The sequence below is a fragment of the Cryptomeria japonica genome, chromosome 11 (genome assembly GCF_030272615.1).
Source record: "Cryptomeria japonica chromosome 11, Sugi_1.0, whole genome shotgun sequence".
NCBI lineage: Eukaryota > Viridiplantae > Streptophyta > Pinopsida > Cupressales > Cupressaceae > Cryptomeria > Cryptomeria japonica.
The window spans coordinates 486,639,157-486,662,229 of record NC_081415.1 but is presented as its reverse complement, the minus strand read 5'-3'; positions in this window follow the sequence as shown (position 1 = coordinate 486,662,229).

The following is a 23,073-nucleotide window of genomic DNA, read 5'->3' as shown; positions in this document are numbered from 1 at the left end:
ACCTGCAAACCATATCTTTCCGATCTATCAATTGAAAACCATCTGGTTGCTCAATGTAGACTTCTTCTTCCAGCTCAACATCGAGAAATTTTGACTTGACATCCATCTAATATGCCTTGAAATATTTGCAAGGAGCATAAGCAAGAAATAATCTAACAACTTCCATTCTAGCTACCGAAGCAAAAGTCTCCTCAAAATCAATACCTTCCATCTAAGAATAACCCTTACAAATAATTCTTTCTTTATTCCTAACAACTTCACCTTGCTCATTCAGTTTATTCTAAACACCCATTTAGTTCCAATTACATTCTTATCCTTAGGTCTGGGAACTAAAATCCATGTATTTTTCTTTTCAATCTGATTCAATTCTTCTTCCATTGCTTTAACCCAATTTTCATCTTTACAAGCTTCATCAACATCTTTAGGTTCAATCTTAGAAATCAAGCAATACTCTTCAACGATTTTTCTCCTACTTATCACACCTCTATTCTTATCACCTATAATTTGATACATTGAATGATTTAACCTTACATATCTGAGAGTCTTAGGATTTTCATGATTTTCAGACTCTTGACCTCTTTCTTCTGCACTAGCATTTGCACCTTCTCCATTCTCAGACTTTTCTAGAGCAATTTGCACTTAATTCTGGGTTTGCACTTGCTTTCCTTTATCTATATTGATATCTTGATTATCTGAATCATATCCGCAAGATTTGATTTGCTTCTCATTTCCTTAATCAACCTTTACATTAGAACTTTCAACTATCTTCCTCAATCTCTTGTTATAACATCGGTAGGCCTTATTCTTAGTAGAATAACCAAGAAAGATTCCTTCATCACTTCTAGCATCAAACTTCCCTAGATCTTCATCTCTTCTGATATATCATTTATTACCAAAAATTCTGAAACATCTAACTGTAGGAGCATGATCAAACCATAACTAATAAGGAGTCTTATCGATATCACCCTCAAAATGGTCTAATCTTTACAATTTATAAAATTTTACCCCTACATCCTAGGAGCGAATTATACCTAAACCTTGGTTACAAAATGATGGGAGTCGCAATCGACATGCAAGTCACTTCCTATGAACTCTAGTTAATTGTTACTAAACTAGTGTTGACAGTTCATGTCCATGACGGTGCACCAGCTTCAAGACCTCTATATCATGCAATGACAGTGCAAGAATAAGACAAAGTGTAATAAGAACCATCTGGTTGATTGAGGCGGTGGTGTCCCTATGGCATGCATCTGGTTGTTAACTACCTCTTTTCCTTTTGTTTTGCTTATAGTTTCTGTAGTTGCCAACAAAACATTCCATGAAAGTAGTAGGTGGGTTAGCTATATACTCCATTCTGAATTTAGAAACTCTTAGTGTTTCTTTGGTGCTTTATAACCTACTCACCATTTCATCCAGCATTGATTCAACTCCTTGACAATGGAATACCACATACATATATTGGTTCATTCTATCCATATTGAATTCAACAGTTTTTGCAAAGTGATCAACAATGTAAGAACTCCATCTGTTGAGTATGGTTTATGAATGCAATGCTCCATGTTGCTTAAGATTATAATTGTATTTCCCTATCAATTTGATGATGAACTACTCGTATTGCTCGAGCACGCTGAGGAGTGAAGGGTGTTCTTTGAGAAGCTTGATGCGGCACTGCTCCATCATCTTCGTCTTTAAGTCCAAAATGTCAATATAAGACTACAAAGTCTTTGTGCTCTCACCTCCCAATAAGTCTTCCTTAATTATGATATCCTCGCCAAGTTTCTTGACTTTTCTTAATGTCTTGGCTTGTCTTGAAAACTTGGCGAGGTTTTGTTCCCATTGCGTCGAATAATGAATGAGGACCTTCTCAGTGAAATGAGCTTCTTCATATATTTTCATGGTATCCTATAAAAACACTTTTACCATGTTTAGTTGGTCCTAGGCCAAAGTTTTCACTGTGGTAGCCACCTTCCTCATCTCGTATAATGCCTTTCTTCACCTGATAGAAGAGATGAAGTAGATGGCAAGGTGTTGTCTGTCCTAGAATCCAATGGCTTGGCTACCTCTATGATCAGTTGTTTATATTGCCTCAAGTGTGCCCTGACTTTTGCCTTTGACTTATGTTCTTTCTCTATTCTGGTCTTGATAGTAGAAGTCACAACATCTAAGGTAGCAATTTCTCCCCACTTGGTCTGCTTACCTAGATTAACTTTTGTTAATTGGTATTTTGGGGTAGCTTGAGGTTGTCCTTCAGTCTTGGGTACAAGAGCTTCTATATTTGCAATTAAGTCCCCCGAGTCAGTTCTAGAGAGATGATGAATCATTTTTGATTTCTTAGCTCTCCTTGGGGACTCAGTAATTGCTTGCAACAATGTGATACTAGGGAGCACGACCATTTCTTTCTTCTTAAAAGTGGAATTCATTCATTGGGGTACATTGTTGTCTTGCTCCCCTCCTTGCATTGTCACTTCTGTAGTAACCTTATGTGTTTCCTCTTGTTGCTCTTGATCTTCTTCTTGCTGCTCATGAGTCTATTGTAACAGAGGACCTTCTTGTTGAGGTGGGAGTTGAGATACCTGTTGAACAAGATTGTCTTGTAGGACTTGTGCATGAGTTAATTGTTGTTGCTTAGATAACTCTTCTAACTTTTCAGTAACGTCTTCCGCAAACACTTTCTCCTATTCATCTGTCTATTTCTCTTCACCTCCATCCAGCTGTCTCAGTAAGTTCTATTTTTTTTGAGGAGTAAGGACCATCCTTTCATCTTGTTCTTCATGTCCTTCTACCTCCATCATTTGTACTTGCACCTCCATTGGTTGTACTTGAACCTTGGGTTCCTCTTGGGCTTTGGGTGCTATATCATGAACCTGTTCAATAGTGGACTGCTTTTTCTTTGTTTCACATTTCTTCTTTCGAGAAACCATTGCAATGCATTCATCATCCTGGTCAGAATTTGTTTCAATATTATGAATTATTACCTGCTCTTGTGTTGGAACGAAATCAGGTATTGGTGTTTGCACTGCAGGAGGTGGTTGAGTTTTGATGGCTTCATCTTGTGAAGTACCCTCTCTTGGTACGATACCAATAGTTGGAACAATAGGATGGATAGAAGCTTGAGAAACTACTTGCAATCTGGTGGTTATCCTGTATTCAGCAGTTGTATTAAGTAATTGCGACTCTTTCATTTTTGCATCCAACTGCCTTTTGAATTCTTGATTGTTTATTGTTTGCATAACAACTTCGGGATCAATAGGAGTATTCTTTCTTGATTCTGATTTGGTTCTCCTGGTGTACTTGTGTATTTTAGATTAAGGATTATTGGCAGCCTTACCCTTTTTCATTTTCTTTGTGGTCCTCGGTCGAATCTTGAAACTTAACCACTACATAGTTCTTTCAATCACCTTTTCAGAGATCGTATCTACATCAGCAATTTCTTGTTCTGACCATCAAATAGGAGTGAGAAGTCGCTTATCAATCCCCTTTTCCTTGAATACGAGATCCAATAGTTCTCCATCATCCTTGTGATCCTTAGGGAGATTAGTTTCTATTTTAAAATTCATAATCTGAGGAACCGTCAATCTATAATATATTGTCTCCCTAGCCTCAAAGTTGTCTTGTAGGTTTTCCCAAAAGTCCTCTAGAGCTGGTTGGTGACCCGAATAGGAGACATGCAACATTTGTTGTAGTTTACCTATCAGACCATACCAATATCTTGAATAATCAAACTCCTTTAGGTTGAGGTCTTGGAGTTCCTGCTCAGCCGCCTTGGATGCTTGAATGTTTGGGCAAGTATAATATTCCAATGAAATTGGAAAAGTAAGCCCAGTCTTATGTTTAAGGGTCAAGAGTGATTGTAGCCCCATAATATACCTGGTGTATTCAAGTATAATGATCCTATTGCTGTAGAATCAGGGAAGAAGGAATAGTCTTCCAGTGAACCCACTTACTTTGATATAAGTAGAGCATTGATTTTGTAGGAACCAACAACCCTACTCACTTACCATCTTCATTGATTCTAGTGATATCCTGTATCCCACATCGCTTGTCAATTTATTTATGACTGGATATAAGAATGCATCATTTATTCTCTTAAAGTGGAACTTAGGTTGGGTGATGGGTAATTGGGTGTAATATTCCCACACCTTCTTCTGCCTTGGGTCTTCTCCTAGTTTACCTTTTGTTTTCAAATCTGGGTATCTTCCAGCTCATGCTTTTATCCATATGATATAAGAAGTCATACAGAACTTATTTGTTTGAAGTACTGCGATCAATTGGTTGTGAATGTTATCTGAAACAATATGTGCCCAGTCAAAGTATTATTTTATGATCAAAATTGTGTGCATATAGTGGAACATCCACATATGGTAGTGCTCGCAATCTGGTTTTCCAAATGCATGACTCAACATGATTATTATGTCCTTGGGTGCCTCCTTGAATTTTTCTCTCACGATATCCATGGCCTTCAATCCTATCTTGCTAGGTTCTTCTAACCAGGCCTCATTGATGTGACATTTTTAATTTGAGGAATTCTTATTAAATATAGGAGTTGCTTCCTCTTCTGTAGTTAGGAGTACCTCTTCTCTCTCAAGTATACCAAAGGTCATGCCAATCATTTCAGGAGAGAGGTATATTATTACATTACCAACCGAATCTATACATTTCCTAGTCTCCTAATTATAGTGTTGAGCAATTGTAAGTATCAACTCAGGAGACTATAAAGCCTATGAAAATATAATATCCTTAACTAGCCCAAATATTTTGATCCATCTATATGGTGCATCCAAATTGGGCTGAGCTACTTGTTTCTTGATATCTTCAATCTCATTATGACCTACTTTAGTATAAGTCACCCATTGTATCTCGTTATCCAGCTTGGATACCAAGGTTTGGCCCGGGTATTGGTATTTCATTGTGGGTAGGGTTTTCTCCAATTTTATTTCTTCTTTGTTCCTCCTTCAATTGGATGTAGATGCTTCCATAAGCCTATTTTATCTTGCAAAAAAAGATACACAATCAATCTCAAAATATTAGCAAAACATAGTAGATTTCGAAACTCTGGGATTCTGGGGTTTCGAGGCATGAAAATAACCTTTTACAAGCAATTTTGGGATTATGAGATCCCAAGGTTTAAAACATGGAACAAGGACTCACTTCGAGATTCCAAAATCCCAAAGTAGATAAAGGCATTAAACATTTTATTTCAGAACTCTAGGGTTTCGGGGTTCTCATAACATTCATTAAAAAAAAGTCTCCAGGATTCTGAGGTCTCGAAGATGTTAAACTCACATGGCACGAAGGGTTTCAGACTTCGGGGTTCTGAAATCCCGAAGGATTTAAACTTGGGCAAAATAAAAGGGACTTCAGAACTTCAGGAAGCTGAGGTTCCGAAGTAGGGTAAAATAAAGTTCTAGGATTTCAAAGTTTTGAAATCCCGAAATGTTGAGACAAAGCCAAAAACCCTACGGTTCAATGAAAATCGACCTTATTGGAAAGCAAGAAATCTAATCTAAACCCTAGACTAGGAAAGAAAGAAACATGCAAAATGACAGAAAAACACAACAAATAAAACTAAGATGAACTTGGAAAAGGAAGGACGACCGAAAATGTGCACCGTTGGAAGCAAGGTCGCCGAAGGAGAGAAAATGAATTTAGAATGAGTGAATGCACAAATGACTCGAAACAACTTGTTTAACACTATTTATACTCCTCCCCTCTAAGCGACCGTACAACCTATTTAATACATATGACTTTGGAGTTTTGGGGTTCCGAAATCCCGAAGTCTGACAGACAACACATAGAGAAGCTCGAGATTCTGGGGTTTCAGGATCCCGAGGCAAGACACAAAACAAACAAAGAGAACTCAGGACTTCAAGATTCCAAAATCCCGGGGCTCAAAAGCTAGAACAAACAAACAAACTATGAGATTCTGGAGCTCCGAGGTCTGTTAAACAAAACAAGACACAAAGAACCTAGGAACTCGAACATCTAAGATCTTGAGGCTTCAATACAAGAAGAAAAAAAAGCCAAACAAGACTTCAAGATTCCGAGGTCTTGAGAAAAAAGGAGAAAAACAAAACGAAGCTTTGAGATTCTGAGATCCCAGAGTTCTAAAGAATAATAAAGAAAGAAAGAGAGAAGGAAAGGGCTTCGGGATTTCGGGATTCCAAAATCCCGAAGCAAGACAAAAAGGAAACAAAAGGGCACTCTAGTGTTTCGGGGTTTCAAAATCCCAAAGTAGCAGAGAAAAAACAAAAGAAAAAGGAAAGAGAAAAACAAAAAAATGAGAGAACAAATAATCAAACAATAAAGTTAAGGACTAGACATGGTCAACTCGTAGGTGTGTGCTTTGGTTAATTACCTCATCTTTTTGATCGTGAAGATAGACAAAGGAACTTGGGCCCAAGCTATATGAGTAAAATCAAATATGTGTTTCATGCAATGTCATCTTGGGCATAGCTCTGTTGCCATTCAGATGTCCATAGTCTTGACAGAGTTACCTCTGGTCCTTGTAAAGAAGTGCTCCACTTCCAACCAGGCGTCCATAGCTCGGTGGAGATTACTTGAAACACCCAATTAAGTTGCAACAAGTAATTGATTCTCTTTTTTTTAATATTCTCTCTGTATTGGATATAAAGCCTTTTTCGCTTCGAACTTAAAGCAACTTTTAAAAGAATAAAGTTCTGAAGTTGGGTTGGGGACCATAGTGGACAACGAGAAACAACTTGATTTTTAATTTTTCACTTGGATACAAGTTCTTATGACATTTTTAGAGATTTTATGATGTATTTTAATGTGCGAATGGTGTTGAGTAGTTAGGTTAGCCTTCATCTATTGAATGCCAAGAACTCAAATCATCAATAAACTGTTATATACCACCTTTGATGAATGTAGGCAAGGATTTCAAAATTAACCAAAAGATAATGGAGTTATAAAGAGCTAAGAGTCGAAGTCTCTCAAAATTTCCCATCAATATGGAAAGAATATCAACCATATCAAAAAAACTTTGAAAAGAAAAAGAAGATTATCCCCAAACAAAACAAAAAAACAACAACGAACAACTAAACTACTATAATACAGTGGATCAAGCTCAACTTTAGATTAATCAAAGTAATACTTGATAAACTGACCATTGACGAGCAATTGTATAGGTTCTCCATTTAATAAGCTCAATCAGAATGTTTTCTCCCCTAAAATGTCAGAAATTTGGTAAGGACCTAATCATAATCTTTCAAATTTGTGGTGATCACCCTTCTTTCCCTAGCCTTGTCCCATAAAAGAACTAGGTCAGAGATTCAAAATGATTTCACCTTGGCCCTTTTATCAAACCATTGCTTCACAACAACTTGATGTTTAGAAAAATGTTGTAAGGTATTCATCCTTTGCTCATCAAGTTTCAACAAGTTTAGGAGACGAACTTCCACCTGGTCCTCAATCTCTAGATCTATCATCATTTGGAGGACATGGATTATTAGGTTGATTGGGAAAACAAGATTTTGGCCATAGACAAGGTAATACAAAGAAGTCCCTAGAGAAGCCTTAACTCTTGTCCTATCAACCCAAAGGGCATATTTCAGTTAATTATTCTAGTCTCTAGGGTTCTTCTCAAATAACATTTTGATAACATCTAAGATATTCTTATTGGTAGACTCGGCTACTCTGTTTCCTTGAGGATAGTAGTTAGAGGAAAACTTAAGAGCCACCTTGAATTCATATGACCATTGCATTCATTGTGTGGAAGTAAAAGTTGGGCCATTGTTGATGAATACTAAGAGTGGGGGGTGAATTAGTATGCCAAAAATCTTTGCACTTAAACACTTTGCAAGACTGACAGTAAACTGGTAAAACAATTTAGCAGACAAACCGGTTAACAAATATGCAAACCAAATAGCTAATAATGCATTCACCCACAGAAGCACAAAAACCATAATACAAGAGATTTTGACGTGGAAACCCAAATGGGAAAAACCACGGTGAGATGGAACTCACAAGTAACTATCTGCAGAATAGGAACTAGACCGGTTAAGGTCTTACAATGTTCTTTACTAGAACAGATCCTGTTAGGAATCTCAATCTCTGTTAGGAGATAAGTCCGATTAAAGACTACCTTGCTAGAGGATTTTAGATCCACAGATGTGAACCGCCTTGTTAGAGGATTTACAAAAGGCTTTTGGGCCTACCCGGTTAAGGGCTATAGACTTGTCAAAGATGTGAGTAATCAACAAGTGTTTGATCTAGCTAGTTGCACAGACTGCTTGGTTAGATCCTTGGTAGCTCGTTCCTAATGCACTCCAGCATTACTTCAGTCTTCTACACATTCATATTCTCTCCAACACCTCAATCACCTTAAACCCTAGCAACAACATAAACTTTCGCTATATCCACATCAACAACCTAAAACCCTAGACATGATGTCCTTATAAAGGAATCTGATTTCATGTCGGTCCAATAGGATTACATTACAATTTCCTAGGTTGAATGAACCTGGACATACTTGGTACCACGACACAAAAAGCACCGTTAATGTGTCGGCACCGTCAAACAATCGATGGATGGTAACTCATCACAAAATGTCGGTTGGTAACTCATCACAAATTATTACCGGTTCATACAAAATGCCGGTTGCCAGTTTGACAAAAATGAAGACTGGTAAAAATGTGTTATGCTGCTTTAATCCCTCGAACCGCTTGGAGTCAACATGCCACTTCAGAACGGGAAACACATTTTGCAAAACATCAATAGTCTAAAGACTATAATACAACATACTGGTTGGAACAAATACGGGTTGTGCTCTAACTCATACATATAAAGAGGATCTCAATGCAAGTGTGTGTCCATCAATGACAATCACACCATAAACATCAAAAATGCCAACAATATCCCCCTTTGGCATTAATGGCAACACTTAGGAAAATAAAATTTTGACATCTAAGTGTTTACAATAAAATCATGCCATTAGCAAAATTGCTCCCCCTAAGCATATACACTATCCCTTTAACAATACAATGTATAGCACTTTTGCATATTATGCATAAACATTGAGATATTCAGAGCATATAATCAAAATTTTGATTACCAGATACTTCTCCAAATAGAATTCTTCTCCCCCTTTGCCAACAATGAAAAAGTATAGCTGAACAACCCTATTTTCATTTGATATTAAAAATAATAAAAGTTTATGACAACAAGGAATGATACTTGTCAAAAACAGATTTAAAGTCCTGCAAGAATTGTTTCATCGACAAAGACCAGGACTCAAGTAGGGAGGTGGCTACTTCTTGCTCTGTCTGCATTTGGGAGACCTATTCTTCCATGGCATCAATTGTGCTCATCTCCTGTGTAACTGTTAAGGCATCCAGGTTCAGATAGCACTTTTGAAGAATTTGCAATCGTGGGAGTAGAACCAGTTGTAGCTCCTGCAAATCTCTAGGCCAAGTGCTGATCTCTTGTTCCATTTTTGCTGACTGGATGTGAAACCGGTGAACAGTTTGCCCATAAGTTGTAAAGGAATCATAAGGCAGTTTGAATGTGCTCAAGTAGGACTACAAGTCTGTTTCAAGTTTTTGCTTTTGAGATAGCACATCATCATAGAATAGATGGGGTTGGCAGATCTTGCTGAGTAGCAGATTCCCCTCATCTAGAGAGTCCCTTATATCCTTTCTTTCTTCAGTTTAGTCTAGAGCTCATTCAACTTCTTCACTAGAGCTATATTAAGAGCTTTTTGATGCTCCTTCTTGACATTAGCCTCTGCTGCCTCTTCAAGGCTCTGCACTTGATCATCCACTACTGTGCATAGGAGCTTGAGTTTAGCTAGTGATGAATTAGTGTTGGGAAGATTTGTACTGGGTATCAAACCGGTAAGTGTATCCACAACCGCTTGAATTACATCTTGCTCCTTCTTCCGTCGAATGATTTCAAGGCGCTCTTGAGCTACCTTGATGCTCTGCATTAGCTCTGTTTCACTTGCAGTCTGGAGATCGATAGGACTGGAGAGATTAGCTAGTTTGGCTTGATTCCTGGTTGCCTTCGGAGTCTCCATCTGGGTGCTCTTCTCCGCTTCTCCTGCCTTGTCCTCTTCCGCTTTCTTCTTCTCTGCTTCTCTCCTCTTCTCCGCTTCCTTATCCTCCTCTTCCTTCTTCCTTTTCTCTACTTCTCTCCTCTTTTTCTCTTCTTTTTCTTCCTCTTTCTTCTTCTTCTTCTTTGCTTCCTTCTTCTTCTCTTGTTCCTTATCTTCTTCTTGCTTCTTTTTCTTTTCATCTTCTTGCTTCTTTTTCTCTTCTTCATCCTTCTTCTTCTTCTCCTCTTCATCTTTCTTCTTCTTCTCTTCTTCATCCTTCTTCTTTCTCTCCTCTTCATCTTTCTTCTTCTTCTCTTCTTCATCCCTTTTCCGCTTCTCTTCTTCATCCTTTTTCCTCTGCTCTACCTCTTCCTTTGCCGCTTCCTGTCTGTCCTCAACTTTCTTATCAACTTATTTACCTTGTTGCTTTTGTCTTGTTGCCTCAGATGGTGTTTCCTGAGTAACATCCTCAACATCCAGAGCATCAACATCAATGGTGTCAATCAGTTCAACAATCGGATTTCCTTCATCATCAAATACTTCGTCTGGTTTGGATATAACCGGTTCTTCTTCAGCTTGCCGGTTGGCTAGATGCGCTTTGTGAGTTTGGACAATGGTTCTCATATACAGATGAGTGTCTTTTTCGACATCATCAACTGTACCTTCTAACAACCAGAGTCTTCTTCTTCTAGTGAAGAAGAGTCCTTTATTTTGGTCAATAACATCAAATAATTCAGAATTTGACAGGTCGGGAAAGTACTGTGCAAAAACTTTCTCCCTAATTTCCTGTTCCTTTTCTATGGCAATGTGCCATCTATTGTCTAATGACATATATAAAGAATCCAATGTTTGAGACTTAATCTCTGAGGGCGACCAGTCATTAACACATAAATACTGAATTATTTCCTTTTCAACTGCTTCCTTTTCATCATCATTAAAGCCATCAAAACACTCAATTAAGTCATTTAGCACTTTTATCCTAACATTCTTTATTGTTCTTTGACAATGTGTCAAAGGTTTATAGGAAGATATATCTATATTTACCGGTGCAGATGATGTCGGTTCATTCTTTGTCTTCCTCTTTGCTTGACATGTTTTCTTTGGCTTTTCCTCAGACACAGTTTTTTCTGAGTTTGGAGAGGTATTCCTTGTCTTCCTCTTTCTCTCGAACACTTTAGCCGATGCTGCTTCTGGTTTCTTCTTGGCTGGTGACTGCTTGGTCACTTTTGGAGTTGCAGTGGTAATCGATGCTGATGTTGCAAGCACTGCCTTTGCCTTCTTCACTGCAGGTTCTTTTTCTTTCATTACAGAGGGTTCCTCGACCAATGTAATCCTTTCTAGATAGGTTCCGGTCCTCTTTGCCTTAAGATCAAGAGGTGAGGCAATAAGGGTAGAGGCATACCCTTCTAGCATATCGTACATCACCTCATAGCCCATTGGCTCCACTTCTTCCTGTCTGGGCTCAACAACCTCCATTATGCATTTATCTACTTGGATGGTGAAACAGATATCATCTTCATATTTCTTGACGATGTCACCTAACATCTTCATTCTTTGGCTCATTTTCCTTCTGAACTCATCAAAATACTTGTTCAAAATATCAGGGTAATTGGTTTCAATTACTTCAATGCTTTCCTTGATTTGCTTGGTCACCGGTTGGTCACCAGACCATTGGACATCCCCTACTCCTGGAAAGTAGCCTTGGAAATAGAAGAACAACCCAACCAATAGTTGTCTAAACTTGAACCTAAGTGCATTATCCTGTTTGATCAACTTTAGATTCAATAGGAGTTGTCTTTGCATATTGGTGCAAAGATCAAATGATGCATCCTCCTTTATCATCCGATAAGCGGCATTTACCGCTGCAACATATACAGAGTTAATTCTACTGGCTGAGAATGTTCGATATCCAATCACCATGCATGCATACTTCACCAGATCATCCTTGATAGAATTTACTGTCATGCCTCGTGAGTCGCTCACTGAACCGGTGAGCTTGGACATTTTAGTTTTGCTAACCATCCTTAGGGCTGGCACTTCCCCTGTGTTGTAGAATCTGGTGATTGCTTGAATTACCTGCGATGTGATATCATGAGTTCTCTCCAGGTACATCTTATCACCATGGACTCTGCTCAGAATGATCCTTATATGATCCTCTGTGAAATCCTCTAGGAAGTAAACAACATTGTGGAGCTTTTTCTTCTACAAAATATTAAACTTCGGTTTGATCTTCTTATCTTTTCCACAAATTAAACCTAATTGGGTGTGGACAGCTAGAGACCCTAGGTCTTCAATCTTGCAATCTATGTAGTCAGAAATTCCCTCTTCTACTATCACACCAGCCGGAACTTGTGATAGGGCATTATACTTGGATTTCCGTTGAATAAAACTTGCAGACTCGACAGATGCACTAGAACTGGTATGAGATGCGGAAGCCATGATAGAAATCTTGAGAACTTGAGAAATACCTTTTGAAACACGTGAAATTAGGGCTTGTTGATTCTCCTACACTTCACACTCTGTCGGTTGCTGAATCACCGCTTTGTGTTCTCCACTTGACCGTTTCCAGTTTGAATTTGAATGTCCTTCACGGTTTCTCAATTTCTCAAAATCTCTGCTCAAATCGCCTTTTCGTCGCTCTACTCTTTGAAAAAAATTTCTTCGCTCAAAAACTGATAGTGAGAAATGATTTGAAAAAAAATGCTTTTAAACATATTCCTCACCTACCGTCATTAATGCTCCTCCATTAGGGCATAAACCCTAATTTGCCTTTTTACTGTTTCCTGTCTTCTGCCAAATGATAGGTATAACATACCGGTTAAGGTCTTTTACCGGTGTAAACCGAGGGTTTGAAACATTTCGCCATTTTCTCCCCCTAAGCTTTTCTAAAGCTTAGTTTGTCGGTTTCGTGATTTCCACACTAGGTGCAGAAACCGGTTCCTCTTGTAGCACCGCTGGTTTCTCCTTCCAGATTTTGTTCATGTCCACTTGAACAGTGTCAACATCAATATTTCCTTCTAGAGTGACCGGTATATCATTAGATATGTTCTTTCTTGATCTACAGAATCTGGCAATGTGACCCGATTTGTTGCAATGATAGCAGACCAATCCAGGTGCTCTCCAAGGTCCATTGTTCATGTTTCCATTCTTCCTTATACATGTTGCAGTAGTGTGACCATGACCATGATAGATCATACAATTTTCTCTCCATCTGATTGCCGCTTGATAACCACCGCTTCTTGGCTGATGATTGAAGGCATTAAACCAGTTGTGATTCTGGTTCACAGAAGGTTCAGGACCAACTCCTTGGGTCCTCTGAGGATATCTTCCAGTGTTATTCATAACAGACCTGTATTCAGATGCTCTATGCCCATACTTGTTGCATGCATAACAGTTATCATCAAATCTATAGGATCTAGGCTTATCATTTAGGAAATAAGGAAAATTGTTGTAAGCCTTACTCCTACACACATTTGCAGTATGTCCTTCTTTAAGACAGTTAAAGCAAACATGTTTAAACTTTTGCTTACCTTTATCCTTTGATGCCGGTTGTTTATTTGATGTTCCAGCATTTGTACCAGAGGTCTCACCTTCCTCATGACCGGAATAACCAAGTCCATTGGTATTCTTGACCAGTTTGGCAGATTCAATCTTTTTCTCTAGCTTGACAGTACTCTTGTTGAACTTAGCAAGTATTTCCTTTGACTCAGAGAGTTCTTTGGAAATAACAACATTTGTTTCCAATAGGTTTTCATTCTCAGAGATGGCAGTGTTCAGTTCTCCTTGCATGTCTTCCTTTTCCACTTTGCTTGCATGGAGTTGAGCATTTAGGGCACTCATCTCTTATTTCAGCTTGGAGATCTCATGATCTCTTTCTTTCACCAGATCTTCAGCTTTCCTTCGGTTCTCAAGCTCTTGACACATCTGGATAGTTAGTCCTTCCAACTCCTTTCTCAGGTTGGAGTTTGATTCATTCAACTTATTTACTTTAGCAATTAGGGCTTCCATGTCTGCTTCATCTGAAGAACTATTTTTCAGATAGCTCCATCAACTTTTCTGCATGTTCTCTACTTTTTTCTTGAGATGCCTTGTATTTGACCATAAGATCATCATAGGCTTGCTCAGACTGATTGAGTCGGTGGGTAAGTTCCCTCAAAGTGTATTCCCGCATATCTCTTTCCAAGTGGTTAAACTTATAGAAAGGTTAGCTTTGATACCAATTGATGAATACTAAAAGGGGGGCTGAATTAGTATGCCAAAAATCTTTGCACTTAAACACTTTGCAAGACTGATAGTAAACTAGTAAAATAATTTAGCAGACAAACCGGTTAACAAATATGCAAACCAAATAGCTAATAATGCATTCACCCACAGAAGCACAAACACCATAACACAAGAGATTTTGATGTGGAAACCCAAACGGGAAAGACCACGGTGAGATGAAACTCACAAGTAACTATCTGCAGAATAGGAACTAGATCGGTTAAGGTCAGACCAGTTAAGGTCTTACAATGTTCTTTACTAGAATAGATCCTGTTAGGAATCTCAATCTCTGTTAGGAGATAAGTTTGATTAAAGACTACCTTGCTAGAGGATTTTAGATCCACAGATGTGAACCACCTTGTTAGAGGATTTACAAAAGGCTTTTGGGCCTACCCGGTTAAGGGCTACATACTTGTCAAAGATGTGAGTAATCAACAAGTGTTTGATCTAGCTAGTTGCACAGACTGCTTGGTTAGATCCTTGGTAGCTCATTGCTAATGCACTCCAGCATTACTTCAGTCTTCTACACATTCATATTCTCTCCAACACCTCAATCACCTTAAACCCTAGCAACAACATAAACTTTCGCTATATCCACATCAACAACCTAAAACCCTAGACATGATGTCCTTATAAAGGAATCTGATTTCATGTCGGTCCAATAGGATTACATTACAATTTCCTAGGTTGAATGAACCTGGACATACTTGGTACCATGACACAAAAAACACCGTTAATGTGTCAGCACCGTCAAACAATCGGTGGATGGTAACTCATCACAAAATGCTGGTTGGTAACTCATCACAGAGTATTACTGGTTCATACAAAATGCCGGTTGCCAGTTTGACAAAAATGAGGACTGGTAAAAATGTGTTATGCCACTTTAATCCCTCAAACCGCTTGGAGTCAACATGCCACTTCAGACCAGGAAACACATTATGCAAAACATCAATAGTCTAAAGACTATAATACAACATACCGGTTGGAACAAATATCGGTTGTGCTCTAACTCATACATATAAAGAGGATCTCAATGCAAGTGTGTGTCCATCAATGACAATCACAACATAAACATAAAAAATGCCAACAATTGTCACATACTAGAGTGAAGGGCATTCCAAACCTGGTAACAATATGTTCTTCAAGGAATTTAAGAACTATCTTTGCAGTAGCATTCTTACATTCTTGGGCTTTTGTCCACTGAGTGCAATAATTTGTGACGGTTAATATGAATTTGTGCCCTGTAGATGAATTGGGGTTAATTACTCCAACAAAATTCAGTGCCCATTGGGCGAAAGGTTTGACCTTGAGTACTGGTTGAAGAGGCATAGCTGGATTCCTTTCTTGAGACGTTGTTGTCTGACAGGTATGATAGTGCCTAACATGTTCGTGAGTGTCCTTGAAGATGTTGGGCGAGTAATACCCTGCTTCTAGGATTTGATGCGCTATAACATTTGTCGACCCATGGCTTGTACCATATTTACCATGAAATTCCTCAATCATTCTATTAGCTTCTTGACGATCTAAACATCTGAGATAGATGACTTCATAATTCTTTTGATGCAATGTCAAATCTTTAATCATGTAGTTGGCACTTTTGAGCCTCAGGGCTGTCCTTTGTGTGACCTTCTGGACACTTGTTGTTTAACAGAATAAAGATCAGGTCCATGTACCAAGGGTCCTGTGTACTATTGGCATTGAATGTGAGGAGTGTTGGTTGCCATAACATGTGATAGACCTTGATCTCTCACTAATCTCAAGGGATGCATTTCTATATCAAACTCTTGTAGAATAACCATCCATTTTCCATCGCGTTCTCCAAGTTCACTTTGCATTAGCAGCGACTTGATATCTTGGTCAAGCACAATCGCATATATCTTACTTCTCGAGATATAGTATCTAAATATTTTAACAACTCTCACCAAAGCAAAAGCCTATTTCTCAAAAGTGGACTATCTTATTTCAACATTTTTAAAGGGTGAGCTCATAAATGTAATTGGTTTTTCATCGCCCACCTACCTCTGTGTCAGAACAATAGCACAAGAATGCAATGAAGCAAAAGAATATATGTAGAATGACAAGGTGTAATAAGGACTAGTCAATATAGGGGCTTTTACAATGGACTTCTTGATTTGAGTGAATGATTATTTTGCTTCATCTTTCTATTCTATTTTGGCATCTTTCTTCATCATCTCATTCAACGGTTTAACTATCTCCACGAATCCGATGATGAATTTTCTAACAAAATTGATCTTCCCAAAGAAATATCTCATCTCCTTTTTACTTCCTGACATTTTTAATTTCAACAATGCTTCCACCCATTCAGGATCAATTGATATTCCCTTTTTTGAGATCATGTGACCAAGGATTTTATCTTCTACAACCTCGAACACCCACTTCTTGGGATTGAGAGATATCCCATATTTTTTGCATCTTTCCAGTATCTTGCGCAGGTGATCTGGATTATCTTTTCTGTCCTTAGAGAATATAGCAAGGTCATCCATGTAGATAATAATGCATTCTCTAATCAAATCCTTGAAAACTGCATCCATGGCTCTTTGGAAGGTTGTGCCAGTGTTAATTTGTCCAAATGGCATTTGGTGGTATGCATAGGAACCCCACTTGGTGGTGAATGTTGTCTTCATGCAATCTTCATAGTTGACCAACACTTGGTTGTCCCTAAAATAGACATCAAGGAAAGACATCATTTGTGAAGTGTGTACAATTTGCAATAACTCATCCAAAGAAGGCAGGGGATACTTGTCCTTTTTTGATGCCTTGTTGAGATTGCAGAAATCAATGCATAGCCTGATCTCTCCACTCTTCTTTTGTACCGACACTAGATTAGCCACCCAGGTGGAGTGGCAAATGGGGAAGATAATCCTAACAGTGAGCAACTTCTAGACCTCTTTGAAAATGAGGGGTTCAATTAGTGAATTAACTAGTTGTTGCTTCTGTCTAAACGGTTTAGTGTTGGGCTATAGAGGTATGACATGTGTGATAGTAGACGTATCAAAAGTCTTTAAGTCCTCATATCCCCAAGCTATTACATCAATAAACTCTTTTAGGATTTCTAAGATTTACTCCCTCTCACTGGGAGTGCAAATCTTTCAAATATATACTATCTTTTCTTGACCTTCCCGACTGATGTTATGTTGCTCATATTTCCCAGCATTTGAGTTAGTGGTCAACCATTCCTTTGGGAATGACATTAACTTGGGAAGATTAAGGATATCATCTTCTCCTTCTTCTGTTGCAGCATCCTACCTGTCATCTTCATCTATAATTTGTTCTTCAAAAACACTAGAATTAGCGAGGAAGGCTAGTATGTGTCTATCATCTTTAAAGACATGGAATTGAGTAATATTGTCATGTATAACGGGTGTCAGAACCAATTCTACTGAAAATATTTTCAACAGAGACTAACTCACAGGTTCTAATGTACTTTCAACAACGACCAGTGCATCCGGTATACCATTCTTCTTTCAGGGAACCAATTGGATGCCAAAAACATCAAAATCCTCAATCAGTCCCCACACACGGTTCCTATAGGCTGCAAGCCCTTTGTCATGGCATGCATATTCACTCCTCACTTGTTTAACCACTAACACTGAATCTCCTTGTACTTTTAAACATTTGGCACCTTTCTTGAAGGCGAAGAGGAGTCCTCTGACTAAGGCCTCATATTCAGTCATATTGTTAGTTCAAGGGAATTGGAGTCGGTAAGAAAGCCTTTCCTTTGGGATTTGTTAATTCAACGCAAGCCCCACTGCCTTGTTTCGACTTGGATCCATCAAATTTGAGGAGCTAGACTTCATCTTTGATTCTCTCGGTGCTTTGAAAAGAAAAAGGCATGGTTGTTACAGGGGTTTGAGTTTCATCCGAGACTCATGGTTGTTCTTCAGGAATGGATTTTACAGACATTGGCTCTGATCTATCTTTGGATTTTGTCTCTAGGAGAACTCTAGTGATGATGGGAATGATTTGTTCAAGTGGAGGTTCAATTGGAGGTATGGTTTGGTAAATTGCTTGCTTATTCTCCTCCTATTGAAGAATCTCTACTTTGCAATCTTGGTCTTCACATTCCTCAGGTGTGGTATCGTAATCAGTATCTTCCTTAAGAAAAGGACTCATTAATTTTGTAACTTCATTCCTACAAGCAATGCTGGTTACCTCAGAGTGTTCTTGGTGATGGATTCTGTACCACTACGGCAACAGTAAGTATTTGAGTCAGAGTTCATCTCATAACAACTGTATCCCTTGTCGCATCCTTGTAATAAAATTCTTAACCTTCTTGAGTTGATAAACAATATCAGGTTGCCGAGGCATAGATGTAGGCGGTATTGTGAAGGTTAAAATTTCATTTACCTTGTAAACCTCAAGGCTAACTTCAATATAAGCTACTTCATTAGTGGCTCCATAGTCTGTAATCAAATTTTTCAACTTTGGTTCACTATCAATCCGTATCTGATTACTCACCCCTTTCCATAAAAGCCTTAGGTAGGTGAACCATGTGGAGAAGTAACATCCCAAATTTTTGGACCAGTCTCTACTGAGGAGCATCCTATATTCTTTATGTATGTCCACAACTTGAATGTCTATATAACAGGATACTCGAGGGTCTGTGCCTAGCTGGATGTATACATTTTTCAGTTCCCCAATTACATTGACCTCAGTCTTGTCCAGATGCACCACTTTGTTGTTGGTACGAACTTGGTTAAGACCCAATTTTTGATAGATAGAGTAAGGCATTACGTTTCTAGATGCACCTGAGTCTACCAAACAATTGTGTAAACTATTCCCAAAAATATTTATACTAAATAAGAACAGTGGGTTCTCAGTTGCATCAGGATTAGTAGAATTAATTTCTTCTACCCTTACCATTTTGAATTCATTATTTTGGGATTCCAGATGATCGAGTCTTTTGAGGAGGGCTTCCTTTTGTTTGGGGCAAGTTTGCAACACTTTCATTAGAGACATTGTGGTAGTAGTGTTCTCCATTTACCTTGTAACATCATATGATTTCTTTATGGAGTACTCTTGATCTTGTCCAAGTTTGGAATGCGATCCTTGGAAGGCCTTAGGTGAATGATGATTATTGCTCGCAGTAGGATCTAGTGGAACTTTCTCATCCTTGAGAGGTATAGGTGTAGTAAATGGTCCTTTTTCTTGACTTCTCAAATTGTAAGTGTTTCTTGTATTTTGAAAAACTTGCGCATCGTAAACCTGTGGCTCACCCTCAACCTCTGCTTCAAATTCTTTGAACAAGAAGGTATCAACTAGCATAGCAGTGTTAATCTCATTAGGTTCCTTAGTGGTACACCCTTTTGGTTGTGAATCAACTTAAGCAATCCTTATCATCTTCTCCATCTGAGCACAATTGACTTCTGAGTGCAATGTTGTGTTGTGTAACCTCCACCAATTGGTCATCAAATTTATATCAATCATGTTAACATTTAGCATATGATAGGTTTTATCCCTTGCATTTGGATGGTCATGGTTGACACCCCCATTATTTGGACCAGTGTTCCATTCCTTATTGTAAGGTTTGGGGTTATATCTTTGGTTTTGATTTTCATTTTTATACCCACATGGGTTGTTATATGATTGATATTGGTTATACCATCCTTGAGGATTCATTTTCATTTGGCTCAAGTCAGAAGTGACTTGGGAAAGCATTTTATTCAATGCTTCCACTTCCAAGGAGAGGTGTGAACCTTGATTGGCAGGTGGTGAGGTTGTTGCTTGGTTTGTCATTGCTGAACTAGGAGCATTGTACTATGATACCATTCCATGGGTTTCATCATTGAAATGAACCTAGGAAGCAGTAGAGTTGGGGTTGGTCCATTCTAAAGCTTGAGTTGTAAATTATTGGTTCACTTGTTGGTTTGCTACTGGTTGAGGTCTATACAACAAAATGCGATTCATTATCATTGCTCCAACTGGTGTTGATGATGCTACTCCTGGGAGCTGATTGTAATTTCTATAATTCATGCAAATAGGAAGGTTATGTCCAATCCCTCCAAGTGTCTGATTCAATTCTTGGTTCATTTTTTTGGCCAAAGCATAGACTTTTGCCAGGGAATCTCTATCCACTCCAGGTACAGTTTGTTTGATAAACATCATATTCAAAGGGTCAATGGACCTAAAATATGCTTTGATGGCTACTAGTTGTGCAATTTGATAAGGGTTTTGCAACCTCTTGTACGCCCTTTGGAATCTTGTGTTGAAAGTAGTCAAGGTTTCATTTAGCAACTTCCTTAATGAATAAAACTGATGATACAAGGTTGCTAAATCTACATATACCCACAATTGGGCAATGAAAGCCTTTTCCAAAATATCCCAACTAGTAACAGAGTTGAAAGGTAGTGTTAAATACCAATTGTACTCATTGTCTCTCAACGAGTATGGTAAGTGTCAACATACCACATCTTCGTGTTCAATCTGATTATGGATGACTCCATCCTTGAAAGCTTTGATGTGCTCTTTCGTTGTCCTGGGTCCCCCAAACTCATATTTACTGCAAAATTTATTTGGGTTCCTAGGCAAGTCATGAATTCCTCTAGGTATGTTTCCCAAAGGGGTATGAGTCTGGTTAAAGAATGCCATTGAAGGTTGGGGTGGATTTTGATTCACAAAAGGTGCAACAATTGGTTGGGTATGACTTGGTTTTCTATGGTAGGTTGAAATTATTGTATAGGGGAGTTTGTTGAAGACTATCCCTTAGCTTTGTTTGTCTTTCTTCTAGTAACGGGTCCTAATTCCACCAAGTCTGATGGGGAAGACATGCTCCTAACAACTCTATGAAACCACTCTGGAGAGAAAGATGATATACGCTCCAGTTTGTTTCCTCCTCAATTTATTGGTGGCTAAGGAGGTGGTTGAGGGTTTCTTTGAGAAAGGAGTTGTCTTTGGGCTTTGGCTTCTATGCATGTACCTTTTTGTCTTTCATTGTCAAGCACTTCACACATGCGCAACCAATCATCGTAATTATTTCTACTGTTCCAAGCAAGAGGATGGAATTGGGAAATGACTTCTTTTTGTTTGTAACGAAGGTTACATTGTGTAAATGGGAGAAGTCCATCTCCTGGGAGTACCATGTTATATCAATACTATGATAGTGAAATGGTAACTCAAAATGCTTTATTTTTGGGCCCTCCTAGCGCTAATTTCTATTGACAGGTGTTTTGACACACTCTCCATTAGTCAGGTAGGATATGAGAACGTATACCACCTCTCCTGAAAATAAGTCAATCTTAAATACCGATAACTCCAAGGTCTCTGTAATCGGGTCATGACGGTGTTAGATAACTTGGTGGTTGATGTAACTGTACTTGTCAAGGGGCATGCTGGTTGGAACAAAACAATCAAAATCCTTTTAAATTTTTTTAAAAATTTTAACTTTAATAAAGAAACGCCAAAAGATCGATTAGGGTAACAAGAGACAATAACGAAATCAATACTTAACAACTGAGCGAATTACAAAGTTAGTGCATCACAGAGGAGTATTATCAATAATATTCAATCAACATTCAAATAATGTTCTAGGAAATATGCAAAGTCAGTCAACTAACATATAAATGGAATTGGATATCAAAAGATTATAAAATTGCTCTATTATTTCATCCTCACATACCATTCACATGCATAATATGATTCATAAAATAATAAAACTGAAAGGATAAGTTGTTGATTAGAATGAGAGAAGATACCAAACTATGAAAAACATCAACTATGAAAACACGTATTGCAGATCAAGAAAACCACAAGTTGACTTTGTATTAATCTTCGAAAAATGAATACTAATGCTTCAAGAGTTTATAAGAAAGAAATTACAGAAAAATACTAAATTATCTAGCTAAAATGGCCTTGAATCATCAATTCGTGGACCCTCCAAATGGCCCAATCTTTACAATTTATAGAGTTTTACCTTTATATCCTAGGAATGAATTATGCCTAAACCTAAGTTACAAAATGATGGGAGTTGCAGTCGACATGCAAGTCGCTGCCTATGAACTCCAGTTAACTGTTTGAAGAGGGGAAAACAGATTAGAAGGGAAAATGATCAAAACATAATGAAGTAAACATGTAAAAATGCTAAAATATCATGAAGAGACCATTTCACCTTGCTATTTTACCTTCTCCTTCGGATTGAGCTTGATGAAGTGAAGGCGCCCCTTGGTGATGCTCCACTTGATGTGCTCCTTTTGCTTGCTTGATGTGGATGGCTCTCCAATGTTGTGCACAAATGAGATGGATCTTGGAAGATGATGGAGATGAGATGATTAAGTGTGGATGTAGGATGATTTTAACATGATAAGGATGCTAAAATGATTTTTCTAGGCTCAAAAGGACAACATAAGATTACTAAACTTGGAGATGAAAAATGAAGGGATGGAGTCCTCAATTTATAAGAGGAGAAGAGGAAGAATGGACGGTTGAGATGGATTCAAGATGAAGGGCTAGGATTGCTTGTAAGCTCACACAAGGTCCAAGAGAGGGTGTGGAGACCAAGAGATATGCCTTAAAGACATTTCTTGTCTCCACACTCCTCAAGGTACATTGGGAAGACTTCCCAAGGTACCTTGAGAAGAGCAAAGTGCATTGGGAAGACTTCCAAATGTGCCTTGAGAGGAACAAGGGATGTGACATTCCTTGAAGAATGGGGAGGAGGAATTTAAAATTCTCCAAAAAGGGATAATCATGGGGATTGGAGGAATAAGAAGGAATTAAAAATTCCTTGGGAGAGGAGATGCCTA